The 10,000-nt window shown below is 43.7% G+C and overlaps 1 protein-coding gene across 2 annotated transcripts in view; it reads right to left on the bottom strand.

The window, feature by feature from the left end:
- The window catches only part of TMEM140 (transmembrane protein 140), a 17,282-nt gene extending 9,860 nt beyond the window's left edge, over positions 1 to 7,422 (bottom strand). For both annotated transcript variants that reach the window (XR_002825031.1, XM_023737138.1), the window contains exon 1: positions 6,676 to 7,422. The gene's annotated coding sequence lies outside the window, so the exon portion shown is untranslated. The remainder of the gene's footprint in view (positions 1 to 6,675) is intronic.
- Between the last annotated feature and the right edge of the window lie 2,578 nt (positions 7,423 to 10,000).

Here is a 10,000-nt window from a genome sequence, read left to right as displayed (position 1 = left end):
CGTGGGAACTTGGCACCAGCTGCCTGAGGTGACATCACTGCTCCGCCCACCGGCCACATGACTGTGGGTAGGTCGCTTCACCCCTGAGTGCCCCCCACCCTGACCTAAAATGAGCCCGTTCCTCAGGGGCTGTTGTGAGGCTGAAGTGAGTTTTTGTTGTTGATTTGTGACTTACGGCGACCGCATGTGTTACAGAGTAGAACTGACCCGTAGGGTGTTTGTTTTTTTGGTGTGCTGAAAAGTGGGTTAAATAATAGAACTTATTTTGTAGATGTTATGGAAATTAAATGAGGTCATTTATATGCAGCACTTAGAACATCTTTACAGAAGCACGTTGCCTGGCCTGGTGGGTTCCAACCAGCTGAGCACAAACTGCTTGCGCCACCCAGGGATCTTGGAAGTGAGTTATCACATGTGTAGATGGATTTGTGCCTGATGATGACGACGAAGCAACGATGCAGGGAGGGAAAAGGGAACAGAGGGGAGAGTCGGGTAGAGGTGGAGGGTTGGTGTGTGGCCTGAACCGAGAGAGACAATCAGGGAAGAAAGTATTAGCAGAATAAAGTCAGAAGACTGGGATTTGACAAGGTACAAAGTGAGGTTGAATGTTTCCTTGTCAGGGGAGGCCTCCAGCCCTAAGGTCTTTCTGGCTGAACAGGGAGAAGAAAGGGAAATGTGTCATACTTCCTGTGGCAGAAATGTGAAGGCACAGTCTTAGTGCTTAAGGCTGGCAGCGGCCATGTCTCTCAAATACGTGTGGGTGGCAACTCCCTGTGGATGCCTTGCCCCGCACCAAGCTTTTTATGAAACTCTGTGACGTATAATTTACTTAATTCTTCCACGTAAATAAAAACAGCTTTACCAGCAGAAACCACGAGACTTCAATATAAAGTCAGGAGGCTGAGTCCTGGCACCCACACCTACAATGAGCCGTGGAAATGGGCTGCTTAAGTGGTTCCGCTAATGTTAAATGACTATTTGTCCAATTGTTTTGCTGTTTATTAGCCCTCACTAACAGATAATCTGGCCGGGAACAGAGGTTAAAAAATTTTAGAGAGAGGAAAAAAGAAAAAAAATCAAAACCCTTAAAAATGAGAAAATGTCTGCAAATTGGGGAACCCCTCCTCACTTGGTTTTCACTGGTAGAAGAAGCCACAGCGCAGCTGTGAAGGCCTGTCCACAGGGCCAAACATAGCACTTGAGGGTCATCAGTACTGGAGACTAGACCACAAGCCAAAACCAAAGCAGTTGCCATTGAGTTAATTCCAATTCACGGAGACCCCACGTGTGTCAGAGTAAATCTGGGCTCCACAGGACTTTCGGTGGCTGTGATCTTTCGGAAGGTCCCTGGGTGGCACAAATAGTTTGTGCTCAACTACTAATCTAGAGGTTGGTGGTTTGAACCCACCCAGCAGAACTGTGGGAAAAAGGCCTGGCGATCTGCTTCCATAAAGACTACAGTCAAAAATACCCCATGGTGCAGCTCCACTCTGTAACACATAGGGTTGCCATGAGTCAGAATTGACTCAACGGCAAAAGATTTGGTGTTTTCTCTTCTCTTTTTTTTTAGGGGGAGGGTTTGATCTTTTGGAAGTAGATTGCCATTTTGAGACTGAAGACTAGTGACTGCATTTTCTGCCTTTGGCTGTGGACTGTGGTTCTCCTGCCCCCTCCCTCTCTCCTGCAATTACGATGGCAAGTCAACGTCCCCTTGGATTGACGAGGCTGAAATTTCAGCTGTGTCCCCACCAAGATGTGTCTGGATGATCCCTGAGTGACAAGCCTAAGGAATAGGGACACACGGGGCCAATGAGGGCGCCTGCCTTCCCCGAGCCTGCACTCCAGTGGGGGAGACACAAACACCAACCTTATAAACACAAGATCGTCACACTTTTTGAAAAGAAAAATCTGGGAAGGAAATTACAGGATGAAGATAGGGAGAGAAAACTGGAGGGCGGAAGTGACGACCAGTGTGGTAACTCATGATGTCACCTCCCCCAATGGCCCTCCTCCCATGCCAGATCATACAGAATCCTTAGTAATGTTTTTTGTACAAATGTTACTTGTAAATCATTAATTCCCATACGTCGTTCCTTGTTTTCCTTTAATCACTGCTTCAGTCTCAAAAAAGTTATTGATACAGGTTCACAAATACTAATTACCACAATACTGTAGCTAAAAAACCAGAAGATTTGACAAAATCAGCGGCTATAAAAACACCAGCAGCAACGCAAACAACAGCGCATGCTGGGAGCCCTTGCAGATGAAACCACGTGGTTCGAAGCGTCGTTGTGATTGGGTAATAATGACAGCTCTGGCCGGAGGGCATTAGAATGTTCAAAAAGTAAATTAGCATAGAGTGTTAGCCTTGTAGGTATATTGATACATGTGAGCTGAGCTTATACAATTTATTGTTGTTGTTATAACTACAGGAATATTCTTATAAAAAATAATAAATGTGCTGCAACACTGCACAAAAATTTTAGAGACAGTCATTTTGGTGTCACCCCCTCTGACAGCGTCACCTGGTGTGGTCTGCACCCCTGGCACCTCCCTAGTGACGCCAGACAGGAAGCCTGTCTGTTAAGAGGTATCTGTTGTGAGGCTGTGGGGTGTGAAGAACCTTCTGGAAGAGAGCAGTGGTATCAAGCCCAGCCAGGCAAGAACTGAAAGATGTGGAGGCGCAGAGAAGCCAGTGGCTGCAGCTGGTGATGGGGAGAGGTGAGGAGGACTCGGGCAGCCCAGGCCCTGCAGGCCACCTAGGCCGGGCCGGGGATGGGCTTTATCCCTTTCACTAGGTGCTCCACAGACTCCCGTCTCCCACTCCCATAGGGAGAAAGGCGCATAAAGGAGGAGCTGGAAGTGCAGACAGAGGCACTGAGCTGGAGAGAAGCGTGGAGCAAAATGAAGTGTTTCCTCCACGACCATTCATGGAGGGAGACCAAGGCCTCGTAATGCAGTTTGTACCCAACAATCAAAAGGAAAGAAGAGGAGGAATTAAGACCAATGGACAGTCGCTAAGACCTGTCCTTTAAATTTTCAAAAGGCATTTTGAGAGTTGGCTGGAAAGGAGGCTAGGCAGGTGGATGGAATTTTTCTACTAACTTCACCTCCACCCTACACAAGAGGACAAGGGTCCTATCTGGTGATTTTGTAATGCAGATCAAATGACTTCAAAACACATGTGAAATAAAGAGAAGAAAGCAGCTCAGACACAGTGAGTTGCAGATGCTAAGGGGCCCCCTTCTCGTTCCCTCAGACCAGTATTTTCGAGCCTCAGTTAGGAAGTAAATCTTCCCCTCATAGCTCTTCAGGCCGGTGTTAATTGCCAGCCTCGGCTTCTCGGTTGACTGGGACACCCTGAGCATAGGGCAGGTATTGCTCCTCTGCTTTTTCTGGAGTCCCTGGTCGGTGCTAACAGTTAACGCTGCCGGAAAGGTGGGAAGTTCGAGTCCACCCAGAGGCTTCTCAGAAGAAAGGTGTGGTGATCTACTTCCAAAAAAGCAGCATTGAAAACACTATGGAGCACAGTTCTACTCTGACACGTGGGATCGCCATGAATCAGAGTCAACTTGACTGGCAACTGGCACCTCCACCTCCCTACTGCTGCCAAACAAAAGTTATCTGTCCTCGTCAGAAATGCTGGGATCTGCGGTCACCTCCCCAACTCTGTGGAAGTCCCGGGATGAGTAAACTGGGCAGGTGTGAAGCTAGGGGAACAAGACCAAGCTCTGTAAAATCGCAGTTGTAATGAGAACATAACTTCCAATTTATGTGAAGATTAGATTTGCAAAGCTATTTATACATTTATTAATTCACTTTAAGTTATATCATTTTGAGGCCTCATGCAGGCTACCTACTGAAGGAACTACATTATCCAGCTCCCAGGAATATTCCCAGAAATCAATAAAACAGGGAATGAGGACAAGGCTGGAACAGCTCAAGGGAGCAGGAGATCTCAGAACATCCATAAAATTAAAACCAGTTGCTGTTGAATTGATTCTGACTCATGGCAACCTCATGTGTGTCAGAGTAGAAACGTGCTCCATGGGGTTTTCGACAGGGCTTTGAACCAGTTCAGAACGGTTCAGTAATTGCCAGTGTAAACGAGGGTGGCATTACATAGCAACCGGATCTGTTGCCTGTTGGATTTTGACTGAGTAGGAAACAAACAGCGGTGCTCTGCTCAAAGGTGGTGGCCAACAGCACCGCTTTGAATGTGTGTCACTCTCCACAGTCCTGCCAATCATATAATCTCCCGCGCAGATCCCAAAAGTTTCAGGAGCCTGAGGTGGGAGACTGGATTATTGGCAAGACTGTGGAAAGCGACACACATTCAAAGCGGTGCATTCTGCTGCCATCTTTGAGAGGGGCAATGCTGTTTGTTTCCTACTTGGGTCAAAATTGATGCGCAACAAATTTGGTTGCTATGCAATGTGTATACGTTGCCCTCATTTATGTCAGCAGTTACTGAACCGTTCCGAGTCAGTTCAAAGCTCTGGTTTTCAATGGCTGATTTTTTGAAAGTAGATCTCCAGGCCTTTCTTCTGAGGCACCTCTGGGTGGATCTGAACCATCAACATTTTGGTTAGTAGCTGAGTGCTTAACTGTTTGCGCCACCCAAGGACTCCTTAGAAAAGCCGTATATAAATTTAATACATGATGAAAGTGGCATTGTAATTCAGTGGAAGAAAGGGCATCCGTTAACCAATACTGAAGCAACTGATTAGCTGATAGAAAAAAAAATTATTTTAAGTCTTCGCCTCACTCCGTATATAAAATAACTTCCATATGGATTTAACAGTGAAATGTAATAAACAAATAAAAATAAAGAGCTAGAAAAATGTAAATGTCTATTTAATTTCTGAATGAGAAAGAAAAGCAATTGAAAGTACAGAGGAAAAAATGCACAGATTTCACTATTTAAAAAATACAATTCTAGATATCAAAAAGCAATGTAAATAAAATCAAAAGTCAATGAACAGGGAAAATATCTGCAACAAACATGAAATGATTAATATACTTAGTATTTAAAATGTTTGTGCTAACATATAAGGTGTGCAGTAGACCCCATAAAAATAAATGAGGAAGAAATATGAAGAGATAAATCACAAAGGAAGGAATTTAAATAGTTAACCAACATGAAAAAAAAAAATCTATACTTTTCCTAACGTAATCAAAGATGCCAAGTAAAACAACTTGTGGATTTTCCTATCAAAACTGCAGATAAAAACATTTGATGGTATCAAGAGTGCTGTAAAACTGGTCTTCTCATACAATGATGGTGGATGTGAAAATTCGTACAAACTTTCTGGGAAGCAATTCAGCAACATTCATTAAAAGCCCTAAAATTAGGTATATTTTTTGATTTAGCAATCCCACTTTTATTAATCTAGCCTGAAGGAATAATCACAAATGCAGTCAGTGATTTAGTATACAGGAATGTTTATCACCCTATTATTTACTTTGGCAAAAAATGCTAAGCAACTTGAATGTCCGACGTTAGAAGTGAAGTACCACGTGTGAAGAATATTATGCAACCTTTAAAAAAAAGCAGGTACAAAACTACACCATGTAGCATGCCTGCGTCTATATAAAGATGCACAGAAGAAAGAGATTCAGGAAGTATTCTAAAATGTTCATGGAGGCTGTGGTGTCTCTGGGTTGTAGCATTATGGGCAATTGTTATTTTCTTCTCTTTTTGCATTAAAACATTTTCGGAATCCTTATGTGCTATATTTATGAAAAAAAGTGACGTTTATCGAACGAACAAACATAATCAGCCTTGAGAGTTAGGTAAAGCAGGGACTAAGCTCGAAAGAAAATTGAGAAAGGAGACTATGTACAAAGTGGAAAGGCATATTTCACATGACCTGAATCTTAGAGCCGGGACTTCTGGAGGGGCGGGTCTAGGAAGATGACACTGGAAAAAGCACTTTAGTTGTCACGAGGGAAGACGGAAAAAGGAATCACATATACGTGCATATTTGTTTCCCAAAAAAGCCTTTGATTTCACAGGTCAACAAAAGTAATGGAAGTTATTAGGGAAACTAAGCCGACATTAAAAAAAAAAAAATCTGTTAGACTATGCACCCAGGGGACCCACGTGAATTCCCAGCAGGGCATGAGAAGCAACTTAGTCCAATAAGAACATTGCCTTTCTAGCTAAAAATCTCTTAGACCCTAGGACATTCTTTCTGAGTCCATCACAGTTCTTTCTAACAATCCTAAACCTCGGTGTGTATTTCAGGGCTTCATCATGCTTTCGTAACCACCGTTGTCATAATCTAGCTCTGCTGTTCGGCGGTCTTTCTCTGGCGGCTGTTCCTGATGAAGGTTCCAGTCCACCAGCCACAGACATTTCTTGTGCGAGTGTGCAAGACCCCGCTGTGCCCAGCGTTCCGGGCATTTCCGCCCAGCTAAACTGGCAGTGCCTTCCCCAGTTCTGAGCCAGAGGTGCACAGGGTGATGCTAGGGAGGGTGGAGGGAGGGAAATAGAGAACAAAGGGGGTGGACAGATTATCCTACCCACAAGGGAGGAAGGGAAGGTCACAGGAACAGCAGGGCCAATAATTTCGCCGATTGTCATTGCTAGACTGTAGATTAGCCGAGACAACTGCTCTTTCCAAGACCGTGGGCATCTGGGAAACTGCTGCTGGCAGGGCAGGTACTTACAGAAAGAAGGCGAGGACCCCGGACTCTCACACAGGACGAGCAGGATCAGGCTCCTGGATCTTCCTCTTCGCCGGCTTTTTAAGAGACAAGCAGTGAGGACAGCGGGCCAGCAAAGCCCCAAGCTACAGTGTGCCTAAGTAAACAACTCTGAACTTTGTACATTTGTGCTGATGTCACCATCAGCTGATTTCACTTTCATTTCTAAAGTTGACTTTGGCCCAGGACTTCACAGAAAGAATGTAAACAACTTTTGTTTTTTCCCTGAACACACACTTTACTCAGCTGGAGCCAACAAACCACGTGATTTAAAGAGCCAGGTAAGTATTTTGATTAGATCAGATCATGATTTCAGAAAGAAAACGAGCCAAAGAAAGCTCAGAGTGCCCAGCGGTGTAGATTTCAAGATAAACAAATCCTTGAATCTCATTCAGAAGGGACTTCAAAAGTCAGCTGGCCCACTCTCCTGCCAAGGTGGCCCTTCTGGACCAGGCCACCTCCCACTCATTCCTCGGGAAGAACCATGCCATCTGTCCCTTCCTCTTCAGAAATCAGTCTTGTGTGATGACTGGGCTTCTCTGGACACAAAGCCTTGTCTTCTGTGTGTTCTCACAAGGGTGTTTGGGCCTGGGCTGTGGCTGCTGGAACATCTCTTATATTTCAAAATAAGAGCAGCAAGCAGCTTTTATTTTTGTAAGCCGGATTCAGAAGAGGAACAAGGGATATCATTGCTGATGTCAGATGGATCTTAGCTGAAAGTAGAGAGTACCAGAAAGATATTTACTTGTGTTTTATTGACTATGCAGAGGCATTCGGCTGTGTGGACCATAACAAATTATGGATAACATTGTGATGAACAGGAATTCCAGAACACTTCATTGTGCTCATGCAGAACCTGTTCGTAGACCAAGAGGCAGTGGTTTGAACAGAACAAGGGGGATACCGCATGGTTTAAAATGCTTTCATGACCAATGGGACATATATGTCCCACCCAATTTCCTGCCTCTGGGGTTTATTGGGAAACTGCTTCACCACTGACAGTATGTGCAGCCTATATAACTGTTTGAAACAGAAGAAATGGGAGTGTACTACAGATCACTGTTTTTACAGGGTATTGCATGAGGTGGTGCATCCTGGTGCATCCTGTAGGGGCATATGTGTCCCAACAAACCTGCACCAGAGTCCACAGGGACATTTGTGTCCCAGAGTCCAATGGGACATACGCATCCCGCCAATCCTACCCACCCCCCCAGAGTCCAGAGGGACAATGCATTCACCTCTAAAGGCCAGAGAGTCATATGTGTCCCACCAATCCTACCCCAGAGTCCAGATAGACATACTCAATTCAGACACACTCAATGATTCAGCATGAATTCCATTAATAAAAAAATATACATCAACAAAAAATCTAAAGCGAAAAATAATTTGGCCAGGTAAGGGTTTTAAAATCAGGAGACATGTGCGTCAGGGTTGTATCTTTTCACCATACTCATTCAATCTGTATGCTGAGCAAATAATCTGAGAAGCTGGACTATATGAAGAAGAACGTGGCATCAGGATTGGAGGAAGACTCATTAACAACCTGCGATATGCAGATGACACAAACTTGTTGCTGAAAGCAAGGACTTGAAGCACTTACTGATGAAGATCAAAGACAATAGCTTTCAGTATGGATTGCACCTCAACAAAAAGAAAACAAAAATCCTCACAACTGGACCAATAAGCAACATCATGATAAATGGTAAAAAGACTGAAATTGTCAAAGATTTCATTTTACTTGGATCCACAATCAATGCTTATGGGAGCCGCTGTCAGGAAATCAAGTGACGTGTTGTATTGGGCAAATCTGCTGCAAAAGACCTCTTTAAAGTATTGAAAAGCAAAGATGTCACTTTGAGGACTAAGGTGTACCTGACCCAAGCCATGATATTTTCAATCACCTCATATGCATGGGAAAGCTGGAAAATGAATGAGGAAGACCGAAGAAGAATTGATGCCTTTGAATTGTGGTGTTGGCGAAGAATATTGAATATGCCATGGACTGCCAGAAGAATGAACAAATCTGTCTTGGAAGAAGTTCAACTAGAATGCTCCTTAGAAGCAAGGAGGGACAAGGATACTTTCCCCCAAGGCACAATCTAATGAGAACCTAGAAAACCAACCCCAAATGTACCCAGAAAATAGTGGTTTCCCACAAGATTGTTAAAGACTTGTGAGGAAATCTGTGGTCAAGATTCTTTCAGACATAATAGTTACAACAGTCTCTCCTTATCTGCAGGGGATCCGTTCAAACCAACCCCAAATTTACCCAGAAGATTGTTAAAGACTTGTGAGGAAATCTGTGGTCAAGATTCTTTCAAACATAATAGTTACAGCAGCCTCTCCTTATCTGCAGGGGATCCGTTACAAGACCTCTCATGGATGCCTGAAATGGTGGATAGTACCGAACCCTATATATACTATGTTTTGTCTTATACATACAAAACTACGATAAAGTTTAATTTGTAAATTAGGCACAGTAAGAGATTAACAACAACTAATAATAAAATAGAGCAATTATAACAATATACTGTAATAAAAGTTATGTGAATGACAGAGCGGGACGGCAGGAGATTTCATCACGCTACGTACTTCATTTAACGTTTTTAAACTGCAGTTGATTGCAGGTAACGGAAACCACGGAAAGCAAAACCTCGGGTAAGTGGGAACTATTGTCCTTTTTAAATGTCACAACGGACTCTCCTTGAATCCTCTTTGGGCTCTGGAAATATTGTGGAGAGTAGACGACCCAGCCTCGGCTCTTTCTAGTTCCACCCTGCTCCCATGCCTGAAATAGGTTGCTGGCCTGTAACTCTTATGTACCTCATCTACCTCACCTTCATTCTGCTTAGCTTCAGCTTGTAATAGAGACCACAGTTGACATGACTCCAGGCTGGCTGACTTTATCTTCTCACTTACCACATCCATCTTGACTATTTGGTGGACACACCTCTTCCTTAGCAGTGTCCTTCCAGAATCCCTACTAGTGGTCACTGCCTGAGCAGTGACAGGTTATGAGGTGCTGAGTTTGCTCCAGAGTTTCCACATGAATGAATGGCTGCAGATGCACACTAATTAGCTCTAAAGGAAACTGCGTGTCTAATGTTTTTACCTTGGATAAATTTTGGAAAATAAAATGACTATTTTAAATTATAATCTATGCTAAACTGTCCCTGTTTGCAGATGATATGATACTACACATAGAAAACCCTAAAGACTCCACGAGAAATCTACTGGAACTAATAGAAAGATTCAGCAGAGTAGCAGGATACAAGATAAACATTCAAAA

Source organism: Trichechus manatus, unplaced genomic scaffold, assembly GCF_000243295.1.
Source record: "Trichechus manatus latirostris isolate Lorelei unplaced genomic scaffold, TriManLat1.0 scaffold00097, whole genome shotgun sequence".
NCBI classification, from domain to species: Eukaryota; Metazoa; Chordata; class Mammalia; order Sirenia; family Trichechidae; genus Trichechus; species Trichechus manatus.
Note: the sequence above shows the minus strand (reverse complement) of the source record. Positions and strands in the feature narration are given on the sequence as shown.